Source organism: Nomascus leucogenys, chromosome 17 (genome assembly GCF_006542625.1).
Source record: "Nomascus leucogenys isolate Asia chromosome 17, Asia_NLE_v1, whole genome shotgun sequence".
Lineage (NCBI taxonomy): Eukaryota > Metazoa > Chordata > Mammalia > Primates > Hylobatidae > Nomascus > Nomascus leucogenys.
In genome coordinates, this window is record NC_044397.1 from 47261447 (window position 1) to 47282948 (window position 21502).

Here is a 21502-nt window from a genome sequence, read left to right on the forward strand (position 1 = left end):
AAACTCCTGGCCTCAAATGATCCTTCTGCTTCAGCCTCCCAAAGTGCTGGGTTTCTAGGTGTGAGACATTATGCCTGGCCCTTCATTGCTTTTTAATAAACTTAATTACCTTCTTTTGAATATCTTTAGAACTGCAGTGGTTTTGGCTTTTGAGGCTAGAGTTGATTTCCATTAATAGTCATTTTGAGCCAGATCTTTTGAATAAAGTGAGTGGCCAGAGATGATGTCACAATTTTGGCTAAAACAGTTTCCCAGAGAGCAGGCCATGAACTCTAAAATGCTGTGTGCCAGTCACCAGGCCACAGTTCACTCTTCTTGCAAACTCAGAATTACAAATTTAAAAAATTATAAAATTTAATTAATTAATTTTATTTTTTTTTAGACAGGGTCTCTCTCTGTCACACAGGCTGGAGTGCAGTGGTGTGATCTTAGCTCACTGCAACTTCCGCCTCCCAGGTTCAAGTGATTCTCCTGCCTTGGCGTCTCATCTAGCTGGGATTACAGGCATGTGCCACCACGTCTGGCTAATTTTTGTCCTTTTTTTTTTTTAGATGGAGTCTTGTTCTGTTGCCCAGGCTGGAGTGCAATGGGGCGATCTCAGCTCACTGCAACCTCTGCCTCCCGGGTTCAAGTGATTCTCCTGACTCAGCCTCCTGAGTAGCTGGGATTACAGTCCCTCACCACCACACCTGGCCAAGTTTTGCATTTTTAGTAGAGATAGGGTTTTACCATGTTGGCCACGCTGGTCTTGAACTCCTGACCTCAGGTGATCCACCAGCCTCAGCCTCTCAAAGTGCTGGGATTACAGGCATGAGCCACCACACCTGGCCTAATTTTTGTAGTTTTAGTAGATATGGGGCTTCCTAATTTTTATACTTTTAGTAGATACAGGGCTTCACCATATTGGCCATGCTGGTCTCAAACTCCTGACCTCAAGTGTTCTGCCTGCCTCAGCCTCCCAAAATGCTGGAATTACAGGCATGAGCCACTGTGCCCAGCCAATTCTTTCTAATATCAAAGGAATCACCAGAGTCTTCTCTTTCTTTTGATTCATTTATTTTCTTGGTTCTGAAATTTTTTTTAAATATGGAATGCTTCGTGAATTTGTGTGTCATCCTTCCACAGGGACCATGCTCATCTTCTCTGTGTCATGCCAATGTTAGCATGTGTGCTGCTGAAGTGAGCACTGGTTCTGAATTTATTTATTTATTTTTGAGACAGGGTTTCACTGTGTCTTCCAGGCTGAAATAGAGTGGCACGATCATGGCTGACTGCAAACTTCACTTCCCAGGGCTCAAGCAATCCTCCTGCCTGGGCCTTCCAATGTGTTGAGATTACAGGCATGAGCCACTGTGCCCAGCCTGGAATGTTTAACTGCTGACTTTGATGCCTGGTTTTGGTTGTACTAGACACTTCCACTACTTATTTCTTTAAAAATTACTGGTTTGCTCAGCTCCTTAAAAGAATCTTTGGTGTTTTATATGTCAAAATATGTGAGGCCAGGCATGGCGGCTCACGCCTGTGATCCCATCCATTTGGGAGGCCAAGGTGGGAGGATCACTCTAGGCCAAGAGTTTGAGACCAGACTGGCTAACATAGTGAGACCCGCATCTCTACAGGAAAAAAAAAGAAAGCTGGGTGTGGTGGTGCAAATCTGTAGTCCTAGCTACTTGGGAGGCTGAGGCAGAACTGCTTAAGCCCAAGAGTTTTAGGCTGCAGTGAGCTATGATCGTGCCACTGCACTCCAACCTGGAAAACAGAGCGAGGCCCTGCCTCCAAAATAAATAAATAAAATAAAATAGACAATAGAATCCTCTGAGCTTTTCACCCTTTCCACAGGTTATATGTGCCTGCAAGAAATAGTGAATGTTGAAGGTAGACATTTTTCATTGCAATGTAAGTAGGATACCTTTCTAACCATGTTCCTGTGCAGACATAGAATGAAAAACCAGTTGGCTGGGGCTATAGCAGGAATTCAGGAATCGTGCAGATGGCTATTTGAAGGACCTTTTCTTTTCTTTCTTTCTTTCTTTTTTTTTTTTTTTTGAGATAGAGTCTTGCTCTGTTGCCCAGGCTGGAGTGCAGTGGTGTGATCTCAGCTCACTGCCACCTCTGTCTCCCAGGTTCAAGCAATTCTTATGCCTCAGCCTCCTGAGTAGCTGGGATTACAGGTGCATGCCATAACGCCCAGCTAATTTTTGTATTTTTAGTAGAGACGGGGTTTCACCATGTTGGCCAGGCTGGTCTCGAACTCCTGACTTCAGGTTATCCGCCTGCCTCGGCCTCCCAAAGTGCTGGGATCACAGGCGTGAGCCACCGTGCCTGGCCAATACCCTCCTCTTAAGTCTGGATTAGACCTGCTGGCTTGCTTCTTTTTTGTTTTTTTATGAGACAAGGTCTTGCTTTGTCCTCCAGGCTGGAGTGCAGTGGTGTGATAGTTCACTGCAGCCTCAACCTCCTGAGCTCAAGAGATCCTCCTGCCTCAGCCTCCTAACTGAGACCACAGGCACATGCCACCACTCCCACCTAATTTTCTGTAGAGGCAGGGTCTCACTATGTTGCCTAGGCTGGTCTTGAACTTCTGGCCTCAAGTAATCTTCTCATTTCAGCCTCACAAAGTGCTGGGATTACAGGTGTGAGCCACTGTGCCCAACAAGAAATAAGAAGGTTTAATTTATTGGTGTAAGCTATCCGGTTGGCTGTGCAGAGAGCTGCTGATGTGAGTGGATTCAGGGCCAGGGTGAGAAGGCGTGATCCTTACGAGCTTCTCTGCACCTCCACTTTCTGGAAAAGGGCAGGGTCCCCACAGTCAGACTCCTCACCAGCTCTTGGTAGGCCCTGACTCAACAACCTTCTGATTTGTTGTCATTGTGGTTCCTGGCATGTGGCACTAAGCAGTATTTTTTTTTTTTAGTCTGGGTCTCACTCTGTTGCCCAGGCTGGAGTGCAGTTGCGCAATCTCAGCTCACTGCAATCTTGACCTTCCAGGCTCAAGCAATCCTTCTGCCTCAGCCTCCAAAGTAGCTAGGATCACAGGCACCCGCCACTACACCTGGCTAATTTTTGTATTATTATTATTATTTTTAGAGATACTGGGTATCCCTATGTTGCCCAGGCTGGTCTTGAACTCCCAGGTGATCCTCCCATCTCAGCCTCCCAAAGTGCTGAAGTTACAAATGTGAGTCATCACAACCCAGACAGAGTTTTTTAAAAAAACAAATTGAGATTTTATTTCAAAATTTAAACAAGATTTTAAAATGTTTAAATTAGGCTGAGTGCAGTGGCTCATGCCTATAATCCTAGCAATTTGAGAGGCCGAGGCAGGTGGATTACCTGAGGTCAGGAGTTCGAGATCAGCCTGGCCAACATGGTGAAACTCTGTCTCTACTAAAAAATACAAAAATTATGCAGGCATTGTGGCACACGCCTGTAATCCCAGTTACTCACGAAGCTGAGGCAGGAGAATCGCTTGAACCCAGGAGACAGAAGTTGCAGTGAGCTAAGATCATGCCACTGCACTCCAGCCTGGATGACAGAGAGGGACTCTGTGTCAAAAAAACTAATAAATGAATAAACAAACAAACAAACAAACAAATAAATAAATAAAATCTTTAAATTATTTTCTTAGTTGGGCATGGTGGTGTACACCTGTGGTTCTGGCTTCTTGGGGGACTGAGGTAGGAGGATGGCTTGAGCCTGGGAGATAGAGGCTACAGTGAGCTATGGTCATACCACTACACTCCAGCCTGGGTGACAGAGCAAGACCTTTTCTCAAAAAAAATTATTTTCCTCTCAGTCCCAAGTATTCTAACAAGGCTTGACGGCCCCAATTTTGAGATGACAGCCTGTGGCAAGGGCCTGACAAACAGGTCCCGTGTGTATTATTGAGGTCATTGTGGAGTAACATTTCCTTGAGCACATCAGCCTGTGGGTGAAAGTAAAGTTGGGTGCGGTGGCTCTCCCTGGATTCCTTGATGCTTTTAATACCCTGAGTCTCTACATTACTCTGAGCCACATTGACACTTGTGCACCAAGGTGCGTGGTGTGGCCCCAGTGCCCACAGGATCGCTTGTCAGAACTGCTCCTTCAGCCCCACCTGTGGCCTCTCCTCCAAGGTGAAGTCTGGTTCCTGATGTTCATGCCCCTTCTCACCAGGGTGCACGGGCATCACTGCCTCCAAAACACCTGATTGAAATCTGTTCCTGGTGGGGCCGCCTCACCTGTCCAGGATGGCGTTCTCTGAAGCCAATTCTTCCACCACAGTGGAAGTAAAGAAAATTATGAAAACTTCCAGGGCACAGTGGCTCATGCCTGTAACCCCAGCATTTTGGGAGGCTGAGGGGGGCAGATCACTTGAGGTCAGGAGTTTGAGACCAGCCTGGCCAACATGGCAAAACATGATCTCTACTAAAAATACAAAAAATTAGCCAGGTATAGTGGCATGCATCTGTAATCCCAGCTGCTCAGGAGGCTGAGGCATGAGAATCGCTTGAACCCAGAGGTGGAGGTTGCAGTGAGCCAAGATCATGTCACTACACTCCAGCCTGGGTGACAGAGCAAGACTCGGTCTCTAAATAAATAAATAAAATTATGAAAACTCCCTCTTGAATATATGGGCACCTCCTGAACAGGAGGTGATTGAGGGGAGATCGTGGCAGGCGGGACAGGGTATTCTGTCAGGGCAGGAGCTGGGACTTCAGTGTATTTAGTGTTTGGACCTCAATGGTGCCCTTTGTCACAAGTATCAATCTGCATCCACTGACTTATATGGGGGAACCTGGGGAAAAACCAGTGATATGGTTTGGTTATTTCCCCACCCAAATCTCATCTTGAATTTTAGCTCCCATAATCCCCACGTGTTGTGGGAGGGACCCAGTAGGAGGTAATTGAATCATGGGAGCAGGTTTTTCCCGTGCTGTTCTCATCTTCCCTGCTGCCATGTAAGATGTGCCTTTGGTCTTCCTTTGCCTTCTGTCATGATTGTGAGGCCTCCCCAGCCATGCTGAAAAGTGAGTTCATTAAACCTCTTTCCTTTATAAATTACCTAGTCTCAGGTATGTCTTTATTACCAGCATGAGAATGGATGAATACAACCAACCTCAATAGGTTAAGTGGATCCAGCCACCACTGCAGAAGATACAGGATTATAAACCATGGTGACAATCACATGGTGCTAACTCAGCACACGTACAAAGTATATGAGCTGTGAGGCTATGATGGTCTCCACCTAGATATTTATAGTAGAGATGGGGTTTCACCATGTTGGTCAGGCTGGTCTCAAACTCCTGACCTCATGATCCACCTGCCTTGGCCTCCCAAAGTGCTGGGATTACAGGTGTGAGCCACTGCACCAGGCCAAAAATGCGGATTTTTGAGTGTCTCCCAGGGCTCCGAATCTAAATTTCTGGATGTCTAAATCTTTGGATATCTAATTTTTCATAACTTTCTGGTGATTCTTAAGCACATTAAAATTTGAGAACCACTGCTCTATGTCCAATATCATTTTAACCTGGAAAATATGCACTCACCAACCCTTCAATCAATGTTATTACCTGAGTTTGCCTGATCATAAAGGTCACTAGAAGGATTCATAAAAATACACATTCTTGGGCTGGGCACCGTGGCTCACGCCTGTAACCCCAGCACTTTAGGAGGCCGAGGCAGTCAGATCACGAGGTCAGGAGATTGAGACCATTCTGGCCAACGTGGAGAAACCTTGGCCAACATGGAGAAACCTTGTCTCTACTAAAAATACAAAAAAAAAAAAAATTAGCTGGGTATGGTGGCATGTGCCTGAAATTCCAGCTAGTCAGGAGACTGAGGCAGGAGAATCACTTGAACCCAAAAGGCGGAGGTTGCAGTGAGCCGAGATCATGCCACTGCACTCCAGCCTGGTGACAAAGCAAGACTCTGTCTCAAAAGTAAATAAATAAATAAATAAATAAAACACATTCTTAGATCTCTCTGCTGGTGGGGATCATGTATGAAACAAAGCCCAAGAATCTACATTTATTTATTTATTTTTTATGCTTTTTGCTTTTTTTGAGATGGAGTCTTCCTCTGTCACCCAGACTGGAGTGCAGAGGTGTGATCTCGGCTCACTGCAACATCTGCCTCCCAGGTTCAAGCTATTCTTATGTCTCAGCCTCCTGAGTAGCTGGGATTACAGGCGCATGCCACCACACCAGCTAAATTTTGTATTTTCAGTAGAGATGAGGTTTCACCACTTTGGCCAAGCTGGTCTTGAACTTCTAACCTCAGGTGGTCTGCCTGCCTTGGCCTCCCAAAGTTCTGGGATTAAAGGCTTGAGCCACTGTGCTTGGCCTTAATATATTAAATTTAAAATGTTAATATATAATGTCACCCAAGAGGAAATTCCAGCTTATTTTTGATCAATTATTTCTATTCTTACAGTAATTACCACACTCATTCTTGACTTCTTTTTTCAATGATCTCTATCTCTAGACCATTCAAGAATGTTCTATTAACATATTAACATGTTTAAAATATTTGGTTTTAAGAATATCAACCCCCTTGGCTGGGTTCAGTGGCTCACATCTGTAATCCCAGCACTTTGGGAGGCTGAGGCACGTGGATCACCTGAGGTCAGAAGTTCGAGATCAACCTGACGAACATGGTGAAACTCCGACTCTACTAAAAAAATACAAAAATTAGCCAGGCATTGTGGTGGGCACCTGTAGTCCCAGCTACTCCAAAGGCTGAGGCAGGAGAATCGCTTGAACCTGGGCAGCAGAGGTTGCAGTGAGCCGAGATCGAGCCACTGCACGCCAACTGGAGCAACAGAGTTACACCCTGTCTCAAAAAAATAAAAATAAGAAATAAAAATAAAAAATAAAAATAAAAAGAATATCACTATCAGTCATTCATTGATATATCTGGAGATCTGAGATAAGATAATAGCTGTGGCACCGCTATGGACCAGAGAGGGGACAACAGGCTTCCCCAAGGGCAGCTGTAGTTCAGTAATCCATTTACAAAAGTCTCCTTTCTGAAGTCTCCGTCTTTTTTTTTTTTTTTTTCTAAGAGTCTCACTCTGTCACCCAGGCTGGAAGTGCAGTGGCATGATCTTGGCTCACTGCAGCCTCTGCTTCCCAACTTCAAGTGATTCTCCTGCCTGTCTCCCAAGTAGCTGGGACTACAGTCATGGGCCACCACACCCAGCTAATTTTTGTAATTTTTTTAGCAGAGTTGGGGTTTCACCATGTGGGCCAGGCTGGTCTCAAACTCCTGATCTGAGGTGATCCACCCACCTCGGCCTCCCAAAGTGCTGGGATTACAGGCGTGAGCCACCGTGCCCAGCCTAATTTTTGTATTTTTAGTAGAGGTAAGGTTTCACCATGTTGGTCAGGCTGGTCTCAAACTCCCGGCCTCAAATGATCTACCTGCCTCGGCCTCTCAAAGTTCTGGGATTACAGGCGTGAGCCACCATGCCTGGCCTCTTTTTTCTTATGGCTGAGTAGTATTCCATGATATATACACGGCACATTTTTCTTTATCCACTCATCTGCTGATGGGCTCTGCCAGTTTGATCCCAGCCGGACATCTGAGGGGCCTGTCTGCCCGTTAGCACCCCATCCCAGGATAAGGGAACTGGGGATGAGGGAATGCATATGTTGTGTTTCTCAGCTCTCCTTTAGAGGTTGGGTATAACAGAAAGGCTTGTAGGATCACTGGAAGCTGGAGTGATTGGAGTTTTTCACAGACCTTGTCTGTTCCCACAGAGAGGAGGGAGTGAGGGTTGTGAAGAGCTTGTCTCTGCTGTCTTTGGCCTGAGCTGCTGGTAGGAGCAATAGTGGCTGGACCAATGGCCTGTGGGTGCCGGCTTGGTTGAGGGGTGGCGGGTAGGCTCTCAACCCTTCCTGGGAGGGCTTCCAGGGCTGTCAGGAGCACAACAAATTGACATCTAGAGGCTCTGGAATCTTTTTTTTTTTTTTTTTTTAAACAATCAGACGGAGTCTCTCTCTGCTGCACAGGCTGGAGTGCAGTGGCACGATCTCGGCTCACTGCAACTTTCACCTCCCAGGTTCAGGCGATTCTCCTGCCTCAGCCTTCTGAGTAGCTGGGACTACAGGCGTGTGACCACACCTGGCTAATTTTTGTATTTTTTTAAAAATTTTATTTATTTATTTATTTTGGAGACAGAGTTTCACTCTTGTTGCCCAGGCTGGAGTGAAGTGGTACGATCTCGGCTCACTGCAACCTCTGCCTCCCGGATTCAAGCGATTCTCCTGCCTCAGCCTCCTGAGTAGCTGGGATTACAGGCACATGCCACCATGCCCGGCTAATTTTGTGTATTTTTAGTAGAGATGAGGTTTCGTCATGTTGGCCAGGCTAGTCTCAAACTCCTGACCTCAGGTAATCCACCTGCCTCGGCCTCCCAAATTGCTGGGATTATAGGCATGAGCACCACACATGGCCCTGGAAGCTGTGGAATCTGCCCCAAGGGAGACTTCCTGAGGAAAACCAGAGGCCGCATTGATGGCCCTTTGCCTGCGCGGCCACATGGGATTCTCACAGCAGCCCAAAGAAGGGGCTTGAGCAAGGGAGTTCTCCTGGCCCCCAATTTAGGGGCAGAGAAACAGCTCAGCAAGACCGAGAACTCATCTCTGATTACCCAGTGAGTTGTGGAGATCGGATTTCCACTTGTCATACTGCCTTTACATCTTGGCTTTTCAGAGAGAAGTTGTGCATTCAGCCCCTTTCAAAGGCAGAAAAGTGTTGTCGAAAAATATACCAGGGGCCAGACATGGTGGCTCACGCCTGTAATCCCAGCACTGTGGGAGGCTGAGGCAGGTGGATCACCTGAGGTCTAGAGTTCAAGACCAGCCTGGCCAACATGGTGAAACCCTGTCTCTATTAAAAATACAAAAATTAGCTGGCTGTGGGCAGATGCCTGTAATCCCAGGTACTCTGGAGGCTGAGGCAGGAGAATTGCGTGAACCTGGGAGGCAGAAATTGCAGTGAGCTGAGATCACACCACTGCACTCCAGCCAGGGCATCAGAGTGAGACTTCGTCTCAGAAAAATAAATAAATAAAATTTTTCAGGCGCAGTGGCTCATACCTGTGATCCCACCACTTTGGGAGGCTGAGGTGGGTGGATCACCTGAGGTCAGAAGTTCGAGACCAGCCTGACCAACGTGGCGTAACCCCATCTGTACTAAAAATTCATAAACTCGCCTTGCATGGTGGTGGGCACCTGAAATCCCAACTACTCAGGAGATTGAGGCAAAATAATCGCTTGAACCTGGGAGGTGGAAGTTGCAGTGAGCCAAGATCGCATCATTGCACTCCAGCCTGGGCAACAGAGCAAGACTCTGCCTCAAAAAGAATAATAAATAAATAAATAAATATTTTAAAAATAGTATTAATATTAAAGAATAAAAATGAAAATAAACCACCCAGAGGGTGCTCTAAAGCAATAGATGCTCTCAGGAGGATGTGCCCCCCAACACTGGTGCTGAAATACACTTGGAGTAGGGGCTCCTCTTACCTTATGCTGGGGGTCAGGTGTGGAGGGTGCTCTGCTGTGAGTCTCTGCACCTGCTCCCTGGAGGGTTGGATGAGGGCTAAGCACTCCGTGAGAGCAGCTTTGAAAGGCACTGCACCACCCATGGCCGGCCGTGTCCTAGGAGGGATACCCAACAGTTAGGCCAGCCAGGTCCAATGTCCTCAAGGCTAACCTGCCTTACTGCTTTGGGTCTACACAACATCCACCAAAAGGAAGTTGCTACCAAGAGCCCCACTGTGCAACAGACAGGCTTTGCTGCTATGAGAGCAAGGCCTTGGAATAAACTTTTGAAGGTTTGCATGAAAATAACATTAACAGGCTGGGTGCAGTGACTCATGCCCATAACTCCAAAACTTTGGGAAGCTGAGGTGGGCAGATCACCTGAAGCCAGGAGTTCGAGACAAGCATGGCCAACATGGCGAGACTCCATGTCTACTAAAAAAAAAAAAATAAAAAAAAAAATAAAAAAAAAAAAAAAGACAAAAATTAGCCAGGCACGGTGGTGCGTGCCTGTAATCCCAGCTACTTGGGAGGCTGAGGCAGCAGAATTGCTGGAACCCAGGAGGTGGAAGTTGCAGTGAGCCAAGATCGCACCACTGCACCCCAGCCTGGATGACAGAGTGAGACTCAGTCTCAAAACAAAAGAAGCCACACAGCCTATCTATAAGGTAGTTTTCTGGAAAGCTGTGAGTTGTCAAAATCAAGAAAGATACCAAAGGCTAAACATTCTTCCATGAAAGGCAGTTGAAAATGAAATGGTGGCCGGGCACAGTGGCTCATGCCTATAATCTCAGCACTTTGGGAGGCTGAGGCAGGCAGATCATGAGGTCAGGAGTTCGGGACCAGCCTGGCCAACATGGTGAAACCCCATCTCTACTAAAAATACAAAAATTAGCCAGGCATGGTGGTGCATGCCTGTAATCCCAGCTACTCAGGAAGCTGAGGCAGAATTGTTTGAATCTGGGAGGCAGAGGTTGCTGTTAGCCAAGATTGCACTGCTGCACTCCAGCCTAGGCTACAGATTGAGACTCAGGCTCAAAAAAAAAAAGGCCGGGCACGGTGGCTCATGCCTGTAATCCCAGCACTTTGGGATGCTGAGGCAGGCAGATCATGAGGTCAGGAGATCGAGACCATCCTCACCAACATGTTGAAACCCTGTCTTACTGAAAATACAAAAATTAGCTGGGTGTGGTGGTGCATGCCTGTAGTCCCAGGTACTCAGGAGGTGGAGGCAGGAGAATCACTTGAACCCATGAGGCAGAGGTTGCAGTGAGCCGAGATAGTGCCACTGCACTCCATCCTGGGAGACAGAGTGAGAATCCATCTCAAAAAAAAAAAAAAGAAAAAAGAAAAGAAAGAAAGGAAAAGAAAAGAAAAAAAAGAAAAGAAAAGAAAATGACATGGTGTATGACTGGGGGACTGGGGCTGTGGAGGGAGGTGCCCAACTGCATGGCAGCAGGGCAGGAGGGGAGGGGCTCTGACCCAGGATCCACCAAGAGGCTCTGAACCTTTCCAGGGAACCACTAAGGCCACACTTTCAAACACGACACAAAGCCGCTGGACACTTCGGCCCTGCCCCCCAAGCCATCTTCTTTGGTTAGTGACGGTCATCATCCCCCTGATCAAGCTAAGAACATGTCTTTTCCATATTTGTTTGCCGTAAATATTTATATAAATGAATGAATATATCACATTCAGCTCTAAGGAATGAAAGAAAAAGCCTAGTGCTCATGTTCCATAGCCAGGGTCTAGCACTTCATCCAAAACAGTCACTCTTTCGAAATTCTTTATCATTTCATAAAGTGAATAAATGCTATCCCTACGTTTCTGACACTGCGTCCTCAATGACACACATTTTGGCTAGCTCATTGGTTACTTCTTCTCTGATGACTGTGCTGTCGACATCAAAACACTGCATCTGCTGAGTAGAAAAGCTTCCTCAGCTCTGAGTGGGAGACCATCCTTGGAAGAATTTTCCTCCTACAAGAAAAAAAGATAAATGTCTTTAAAGACATCAAACAAAATTATGAAAATATCCCACCTTGCCTACTAAGCCAATCTAATTTGTGTCAAAGTCAGTGCAGGCCACATAAGAGTGTACTCACGAATTCATTTGTTACTTTTTCCTTTTCTTTTTTATTTTTTACTTCCCACATGACACCAATTTCTTTTTTATTTCTTTTTTTCTTTTTTTTTGTATTTTTTTGTATTATGGAGTCTTACTCTGTTACCCAGGCTGCAGGACAGTGGTACAATCTTAGCTTACTGCAACTTCCACCTCCTGGGTTCAAGTGATTCTCGTGCCTCAGCCTCCTGAGTAGCTGGGATTACAGGCACATGCCACCACACCCAGCTAATTTTTTTTTTTAATTTTTAGTAGAGATGGGTTTCACCATGTTGGCCAGGCTGGTCTCGAACTCCTGACCTCAGGTAATCCGCCTGCCTCGGCCTCCCAAAGTGCTGGGATTACAGGTGTGAGCCACTGCACCCAGCTGGTACCAACTTTTAAATATATTTGATGTTGAGGCCGGGCACGGTAGCTCACGCCTATAATCCCAACATTTTGGGAGGCTGAGACAGGCAGATCACCTGAGGTCAGGAGTTCCAGACCAGCCTGGCCAACACGGTGAAACCCTGTCTCTACTAAAAATAAAAATTAATATAAATTATCCAGGCATGGTGGTGTGCGCCCATAATCCCAGCTACTGAGGCAGGAGAATTGCTGGAACCTGGGAGGCAGAGGCTGTAGTGAGCCGAGATTGCACCACTGCGCTCCAGCCTGGGTCACAGAGCAAGACTCCATCTCAAAAAAAAAAATATATATATATATATATCATCAAATATATATATATCATCAAATGTGTATATATATATATAGTTGAAACAATATTCAATTATTTTTGACCTAATTGTAGCAACCAAGCAAGCATTAAAGCAGAGGTGTGCATAAGGCTCTATGGGCACACAGGAAAAGTGTTTAGCCTTATCTATGAAACAGGACTTCAGACTGGGCATGGTGGCCTGTAATCCCAGCACTTAGGGAGGCTAAGGCAGGAGGATTTCTTGAGGCCAGGAGATTAGACCAGCCTGGGCAACATAGAGAGACTGAGTCTCTACTAAAAATATTAATACAAAAAATTAGCTGGGCATGGTGGTACGTGCCTATAATCCCAGCTACTCGGGAGGCTGAGGCAGAAGAATCACTTGAACCTGGGAGGTGGAGGCTGCAGAGAGGCAAGATCGCAACATTGCACTCCAGCCTGGGTAAGAGAGCAAGACCCTGACTCTAACTAGAAGAAAAGAAAAGAAAGAAGCCTTCAAGGAGGCACAAATATTTGAGCTGAATCTGACAGGTAAGTGGCCCTCTGCATGGGTTGTCAAATGGCAGGGCATCAATTTGGCATGTGCTGGGAGAAGAGGGAGGGAGGTGGAGACAAGGAGAGAGGCTTGTGATGGTAGAGGGAGGAGTGTGAGCAAAGACAAGGAGGAGGAAGAAGTAGATGACCTGCTGGAAGCTACCCCATGGCTCGGCCCAGGGGCCTGGCAGTGCATCAGGAGTTTAGACTAAGCGGGTCCTAGGGCCAGGCTAAGGAGTTTAGACTTTAACTTCCAGGTACTGGAAAATGCTTTAAGCCTCAGAAGAAAGGTCAGAGCTAAATGTAAGGGCTAAATATACACGTCGCCAACGCAGAGGGGATAGTTGAAGACATGGTCTGATTAAAGTCCAGGGAAAGGCCGGGCATGGTGGCTCATGCCTGTAATCGCAGCACTCTGGGAGGCTGAGGCGGGAGGATCACTTAAGGCCAGGAGTTCAAGGCCAGCCTGGTCAACATGGCAAAACCCCATCTCTAATAAAAATACAAAAATTAGCCAGGCAGTGTGGCATGCACCTGTAGTCCCAGCTATTCGGGAGGCTGAAGCAGAAGAATTGCTTGAACCTGGGAGGCAGAGATTGCAGTGAGCCAAGATCATGGCCCTGCACTCCAGCATGGGTGACAGAGTGAGACCCTGTCTCAAGAAAATAAAAAATTTTAAAAATAAAGTTCAGGGATAACAGAGAGAGGGAGAAGAGAAGAGCGCTAAGGACAGAGCTGGCAGGACCACCACCTTTACGTCCTGACTTGAGCCTGGAAAGGAGAAGGAAAATGGTGAAGTTACAGGAAGAAACTCTGGGAAGCACAAGCCGCAGAAGCTGCAGGGAACAGAGAGTCAAAACGAATTTTATTTATTTATTTATTTGAGACAAGTTCTCACTCTGTCACCCAGGCTGGAGTGCAGTGGTGTGATCTTGGCTCACTGCAGCCTCCAACTCCTGGGCTCAAGCGGTCCTCCCGCCTCAGCCTCCCAAGAAGCTGGAACTACTGGCACGCACCACTATGTTTGGCTAATTTTTAAAAAAATTTTTGTAGAGATGGGGGTCTTGCTATATTGTCCAGACTGGTCTTGAACTCCTGGACTCAAGCAATCCTCCCACCTAGGTATCCCAAAGTGCTAGGATTACAGGTATGAGCCCCCATGCCTGGCCTTTATTTTTTAGAAATCTTTGGACTAGAATTAGGGTGAAAGGGATCCTCAAGGTTGCCTAGACCAGCCTCCCATCAGAGACTAATATGTCATATACAAGGCTACACAGATGATGTAAGTAATCTATATTTAGAATAGATTGTGGTAACAGAATCAAAGCAGCTGACCAACCCACTGTTCAACTGATTTCCAACCAATGCAGTTGGCAGAATAATGCCATTTAAAGTTGACCTGGAAAAAAAAATATTTTAAGTCAGGGGTCAGCAAGCTATGACTTGTAGGTCAAATCCACCCTTCCACCTGGTTTTTTATGGTTCACAAATAAGAATGAATTTTACATTTTATTTTACTTTTTTTTTGAGATAGGATCTCATTCTGTCACACAAGCTGGAGTGCAGTGGTGCCATCATAGCTCACTGCAGCCCAAAACTCCTGGACTCAAGCGATCCTTCCATCTTGGCCTCTCGAGTAGCTGGGACTACAGGTGTGAACCACCATGCCCAGCTGATTTTTATATTTTAAACAGTTGGAAAAAAATCATTAGAAGAACAATATTTGTTGACATGTAAAAATTAATGAAATTCAAATTTCAGTCTGGCTGCAGTGGCTCACACCTGTAATCCTAGCACTTTGGGAGGCTGAGGCAGGAGGATTACTTGAAGCCAGCAGTTCAACACCAATCTGGGCAACATAGCAAGATCCCATCTCTACAAAAGTATTTTTTAAATTAGCCAGGTGTGGTGGCGTGCGCCCACAGACCTAGCTACTCAGAGGCTGAGGGAGAAAGATTGCCTGAGCACAGGAGTCTGAGGCTTCAGTGAGCTCCAACCATGAAACTGCACTCCAGCCTGGGTGACAGAGTGAGAGCCTGTCTCTAAAGTAATAATAATAATAACAAATAAAAATGAAATTCAAATTTCAATGTCTATTAATACTTTTTTTTTGAGAAGGTGTCTCACTCTGTCACCCAGGCTGGAGTGCAGTGGCATAATCTTGACTCACTGTAACCTTTGCCTCCCAGGTTTAAATGATTATTCTGCATCAGCCTCCGCATAGCTGGGATTACAGCCTCCCGCCACCACACCCAGCTAATTTTTGTATTTTTAGTAGAAATTGGGTTTCACCATGTTGGCCAGGTTGGTCTTGAACTCCTGACATCAAGTGATCCACCTTCCTCGGCCTTCCAAAGAGCTGGGATTACAGGTGTGAGCCACTGTGCCCTACCAGAGTCACCACACCTGGCCAATTAATATAATGTCTTTATTACACAATTTATGCCCTTCATGATCTGGCTCCTATGCCTGTGTATTTTACCAACCTCATTCCCCACAAATACACATACACACACACACACACTTTTACACACACACATTATTCACACGGACACACACACACTTTTATTTTGAGTTAGGGCCTCACTGTCACCCAGGCTGGAGTGCAATGGTGCAATCTCAGCTCATTGCAACCTCTGCCTCCCTAGCTCAAGCAATTCTCCCACTTCAGCCTCCTGAGCAGTTGGGACTACAGGCACGCACCATGATGCCCAGCTAATGTTTTGTATTTTTAGTAGAGATGGTGTTTTGCCATGTTGCCCAAGCTGGTCTCGAACTTTTGGCCTAAAATAATCCATGCTCCTCGGCCTCCCAAAGTGCTAGGGCTACAGGCGTGAGCAACCGTGCCTGGCCACACACACAATTTATGGCTCAAGGAATACTAAGAACATGTTTCTTTTTCTTTTCTTTTCTTTTTTTCTGAGACAGAGTCTTGCTCTGTCACCCAGGCTGGGGGGTAGTGCAGTGGTGTAATCTTAGCTCACTGCATCCTCCTTCTCCTGGGTTCAAGCAATTCTCCTCCCTCAGTGTCCTGAGTAGCTGAGACTACAGGTGTGTGCTGCCGCATCCGGCTAATTTTTGTATTTTTAGTAGAGATGGGGTTTCACTGTGTTAGCCAGGCTGGTCTTGAACTGCTGACCTCAGGTGATCTGCCCACCTCAGCCTCCCAAAGTGCTGGGATTACACGACTGAGCCACTGCACCCAGCCAGGCTTGTTTCTTAAGCATGTCATGTGTTCATATGTGTGTGTGTGTGTGTGTGTGTTTTGTTTGTTTGTTTGTTTGTTTGTTTTTTGAGACAGAGTCTCACTCTGTCGCCCAGGCTGGAGTGCAATGGTGTGATCTCGGCTCACTGCAACCTCCGCCTCCCAGGTTCAAGTGATTCACCTGCCTCAGCCTCCCAGGTAGCTGGGATTACAGGCACCCACCACCACGCCTGGCTAATTTTTGTGTTTTTAGTAGAGATGGGGTTTCACCATGTTGGCCAGGCTGGTCTCGAAATCCTAACTCAGGTGATCCACCTGCTTCAGACTTCCAAAGTGCTGGGATTACAAGTGTGAGCCACCATGCCCAGTCCACTAAAGAACTTTTTAGGAAGGTACATGAGAAGGCCAGGTGTGGTGGCTCATGCCTGTAATCCCAGTACTTTGGAAGGCTGAGGTGGGCGGATCACCTGGGGCAGGAGCTCGAGACTAGCCTGACCAACATGGAGAAACTTTGTCTCTACTAAAAATACAAAATTAGCCGGGTGTGGTGGTGCATGCCTGTAATCCTAGCTACTCAGGAGGCTGAGGCAGGATAATCGCTTGAATCTGGAAGAAGGAGGTTGTGGTGAGCCAAGATTGCGCCATGCACTCCAGCCTGGGCAACAAGAGTGAAACTCCGTCTCAAAAAAATAAATAAATAAAAAAGAAGGTTCATGAGGCAACACAACATAATTAAGAATGGGCAATGTTCCTGAGAATGACTCATGGGCACCAGCACCTCAAAGCCAGTACCCAGGGTCCCTAACACAAGACCCAAGCGAGGAATGCATGGGTGCCGTCTTCAAGAAGCTTCCAGTCTTGTCTAGATGATCAGACAAATAGTTACTGCCCATGTTTGAAAAACCAGTTACTTTGGCCAGAAGCAGTGGCTCATGCCTGTAATCCCAGCATGTTTGGAGGCTGAGGCAGGCAGATCACCTAAGGTCAGGAGATTGAGACCAGCCTGGCCAACATGGTGAAACCCTGTTTCTACTAAAAGTACAGAAATTAGTTGGGTGCCTGTAATCCCAGCTTCTCAGGAGGCTGAGGCAGGAGAATCATTTGAACCCAGGAGGCAGAGGTTGTAGTGAGCTGAGATCACGCCACTGCACTCCAGCCTGGGCAACAAGAGCAAGACTCCGTCTCAAAAAAAAAAAAAAAGGCAAACCAGGTACTTGAACCTCTTTCCAATCACTGACACTAGCAATAGCTTTGATGAGATTGGCCAGGTGTGGTGGCTCACACTTGTAATAATCCCAGCACTTCGGGAGGCTGAGACAGCAGGATTGCTTGAGCCCAGGAGTTTGACACCAGCCTGGGGAACATAGCGAGATTCCTTATCTTAAAAAAAAAAACTGGTGGGGCATGGTGGGGCACACCTGTGGTCCTAGATACTCAAGAGCCTGAGGCAGGAGGATGGCTTGAGCCCAGGAGTTCAAGGGTGCAGTGAACTGAGATCAGGCCACAGCACTCCAGCCTGGGCAACAGAGTGAGACCCTGTCTCAAAAAAAAAGCAAGACCATCAGCTTTGAGTTTGAAAGGAAATGTACATTTCCTCCAGTAAAAGTGAGAACTGATTTACACATCCCCAGCTGAACACTAGGTCTGACTTATAGCTCAGAATTGTGGACACCTGCCTCCTAGGTTGTAATGTGGTCCCAAGGAGAAAAGAGAATATTTGTGGCTTTTTTAGAGACAAGGTCTCACTCTGTCACCCACACTGGAGTGCCAATGGTCTAATCATAGCTCCCTGCAGCCTCAACCTCCTGGGCTGAAGTGATCCTCCTGCCTCAGCCTCCTGAGTAGCTGAGACTACAGGCATGCACCACCACCCCCAGCTAAGTTATTGTTATTATTATTATTGCAGAGATGAGGTCTCACTATGTTACCCAGGCTGGTCTCCTCCTTGCCTCAAATGATCCTCCCATCTCGGCCTCCCAAAGTGCTGGGATTATAAACGTGAGCCACCATGCTGGCCAAAGTAGAATGTTAGAGACTCACTTCATATTGAATTTACTTGGAAGGGTGATTCTTTTCCCACACCCTCCCTAGGAGAGCGAGCTGGATTTTAGGACCTTAACTCTGCCCATGCAATGGTCAGGCCAGGGGAGATGGCTTCACCTGTTGGGTTACAAGAGTATCAACTCTCTCCCTGCTCGATTGAGCAGCAGAGCAAACTCAGCCACAGCTCCTTTTAGCTCTTCCCATCCTGCTCTGCAAAATGCTGTACCTCCCTGTACACTTCTGATTTCCTCTTTTTTTATTTTTAGTTTTACTTGTTTTGAGACAGGGTCTAACTCTGTTGCCCAGGCTGGAGTGCAGTAATGTGATCTTGGCTTACTGCAACCTCCGCCTCCTGGGTTCAAGCGATTCTCCTGCCTCCCAAGGAGCTGGGATTACAGGGACCTGCTACCACGTCTATCTAAATATTTTGTATTTTTAGTAGAGACGGGGTTTCACCATGTTGGCCAGGCTGGTCTCAAACTCCTGACCTCAAGTGATCCACCTGCCTTGGCCTCCCAAAGTGATGGAATGACTGGTGTGAAGCACCATGTCTGGCAGATTTCCTCCTCTTTTCATTGTCTCCGCCAGGAGTGACTCACAATTCCTGCATATTTAAAATTCTCGTGGCTATAGGGGAAAAAATCTGCTGAGTAATTTCAGTTGCTTCAAAGTAAATTGTTTACATTAGAATTTCAAACATGGAAAAATCATTGCCAGAGAATGGACCCTGGATTCTTCATATTTGGCTGTAACAGGGAGGGAGAGGGCAGGGCCAGGGGTAGAAGACATCCCTGTGGGAAGGTCTATTCTCAGATTCTCAGACACAGCATCTCCCAGGACCCATCCTGACCACTGCGTTCTGCAGCTGAGAACAGAACTTCTGCCTTGCTGGCCCCAGCTAGTCTATCTGGGGCAAGCATAGGGCCAACTGATTAAAAAGAAAAACAAAAAACAAAAAAGAAGCCACTGCTGACAAGGCCTTCTCGCCACTAGTTCCAAAGCACAAAAGCAAATTTTCCTGCAGGACCAGCCTTTGGAAGCCTGATTTTGGATAAGAGGAAAAAAGTTCCTTGCCCAAACATATGCTTTCCCAACTTCTCAATTTCTGTACCTTTCAAGAGGCTTCTAAGATCACCTTACTTCCGTCATCTTTTGTTAGGACTGACCTCTTATCTTCACCTGTGTAAGAAAAAATAAAAGCCAGTACAGAGTTTGTGAAGGTCACACATAGTTGCAAGAAGCATGCTTACTTGCTTTGGTAGTAGGGATAAATTTGTTCAGACCCCTAGGCATTGAATGAGTACACAGTAGATTCTGCAAAAGTTCTGAATCAGAGGAGGGTCAAAGAGGCTCCCTGTAACAAGAGCTGGGGTCCCCAGCCCATGCACTCACACTATATTTTATTTTATCTTTTTTTGTTTTTTTTTGAGATGGAGTCTTGCTCTGTCACCCAGGCTAGAGTGCAATGGTACGATCTCCGCTCACTGCAATCCGTCTCCCGGGTTCAAGTGATTCTCATGCCTCAGCCTCCTGAATAGCTGGGAACAAAAGTATGCACCACCACACCAGGCTAATTTTTGTATTTTTAGTAGAGACGGGGTTTCACCATGTTGGCCAGGCTGGTCTGGAACACCTGACCTCAGGTGATCTGCCCACCTCAGCCTCCCAAAGTGCTGGGATTACAGGTGTGAGCCATCACACCCGGCCTTATGCTCTATGTTATGATTTGTTTTTAAAGCCAGCACAGCCATAAAAAAGAATGAAATCATGTCCATTGCTGCAACATGGATGCAGCTGGAGGCTGTAATCCTAAGTGAATTAGCGCAGACACAGAAAACCAAATACCACATGTTCTCACTTATAAGTGGGAGCTAAACATTGGGTACACATGGATACAAAGATGGAAAAAACACACACTGATGGCCAGGCATGGTTGTTCACACCTATAATCCCAGCACTTTGGGAGGCTGAGGTGGGTGAATCACCTGAGATCAGGAGTTCGAGACCAACCTGGCCAACATGGTGAAACCCTGTCTCTACTAAAAATACAAACATTAGCAGGGCATGGTGACAGGCACCTGTAATCACAGCTACTCAGGAGGCTGAGGCAGGAGAATCACTTGAACCTGGGAGGCAGAGGCTGAGATCACACCATTGGGCTCCAGCCTGGGTGACAGAGTGAGACTCTGTGTAAAAAACAACAACAACAATGTGGGGGAGGGAGGGTAAGGACTGAGAAACTACCTACTGGGTCCTGTGCTCAAACCCTGTGTGATGGGATCAATCATACCCCAAGCCACAGCATCATGTAATATACCCATGCAACAAGCCTGCACACGTATTCCTTGAAACTGAAATAGAAGTTGAAATGATACATAATATAACCAGCAATTCTGGGAAGCTGAGATCTTCTGCATGCCACATAGTCGACACTGATTTTTAAAATTCAGTGAGGAGTAAACTGCTGGCCGGTTGTGGTGTCTCATGCCTGTAATCCCAGCACTTTGGGAGGCTGAGGCAGGTGGATTACCTGAGGTCAGGAGTTCAAGACCAGCCTGGCCAACATGGCAAAACCCTGTCTCTACTAAACACAAAAATTAGCCAGGCGTGGTGGCCCACACCTGTAATCCCAGCTACTCAGGAGGCTGAGAAAGGAGAATCACTTGAACCCAGGAGGTGGAGGTTGCAGTAAGCCAAGATCGCTTCACTGCACTCCAGCCTGGGTGATAGAGCAAGACTCTGTCTCAAAAAAAAGAGTAAACTGCTAGCAGATAGAGAAACATATAAGAGTCCAATGCATAAAAAAAATTACAATGACAGCGAAAACAAAACAAAACAAAACCAAAAAAAAGACAAATCAGACTCATGTTTCTCCAGTGCTAGATTTCTAGGAGACCACACTCTTCTCTTCCTGTTTCTTCCCTAGATAAAAATGGAGCACAAAGTTCTGACTACAGATTTCTTCAAGAAAGACCTGTGAATTCTGCAAGAGCAAGAGCCTAGAAAGACAGAATGAGGAAATGAACATTGAAATCCGGACACAAAACAGGAAAGAGAGAGACTGTCTGGCTTCACTCTCTCTCCTGGTGAACAGCCCAAAAACAGATCAGTGGCTCATGCCTGTAATTGAGCACTTTGGAAGGCCGAGGCAAGCAGATTATGAGGTCAGGAATTCGAGACCAGATCACACCATTGCATTCCAGCCTGGGCAACAAGAGCCAAACTCTGTATAAAACAAAACAAAACAAAACAAAACAAAACAAAACAAAACAAAACCCCCATTGTTCTCTTGATTCTGATACACTTTTTCTTTTTCTTTCTTTCTTTTCTTTTTTTTTCTGAGACGGAGTTTCACTCTGTAGCCAGGC

The 21502-nt window shown here is 46.4% G+C and overlaps 1 non-coding gene across 1 annotated transcript; it reads right to left on the reverse strand.

The window, feature by feature from the left end:
* Positions 1 to 1080: 1080 nt before the first annotated feature.
* On the reverse strand, positions 1081 to 1187 carry LOC115831115. The gene has a single exon (XR_004026649.1). It is a non-coding gene; the product is annotated as a U6 spliceosomal RNA (small nuclear RNA).
* Between the last annotated feature and the right edge of the window lie 20315 nt (positions 1188 to 21502).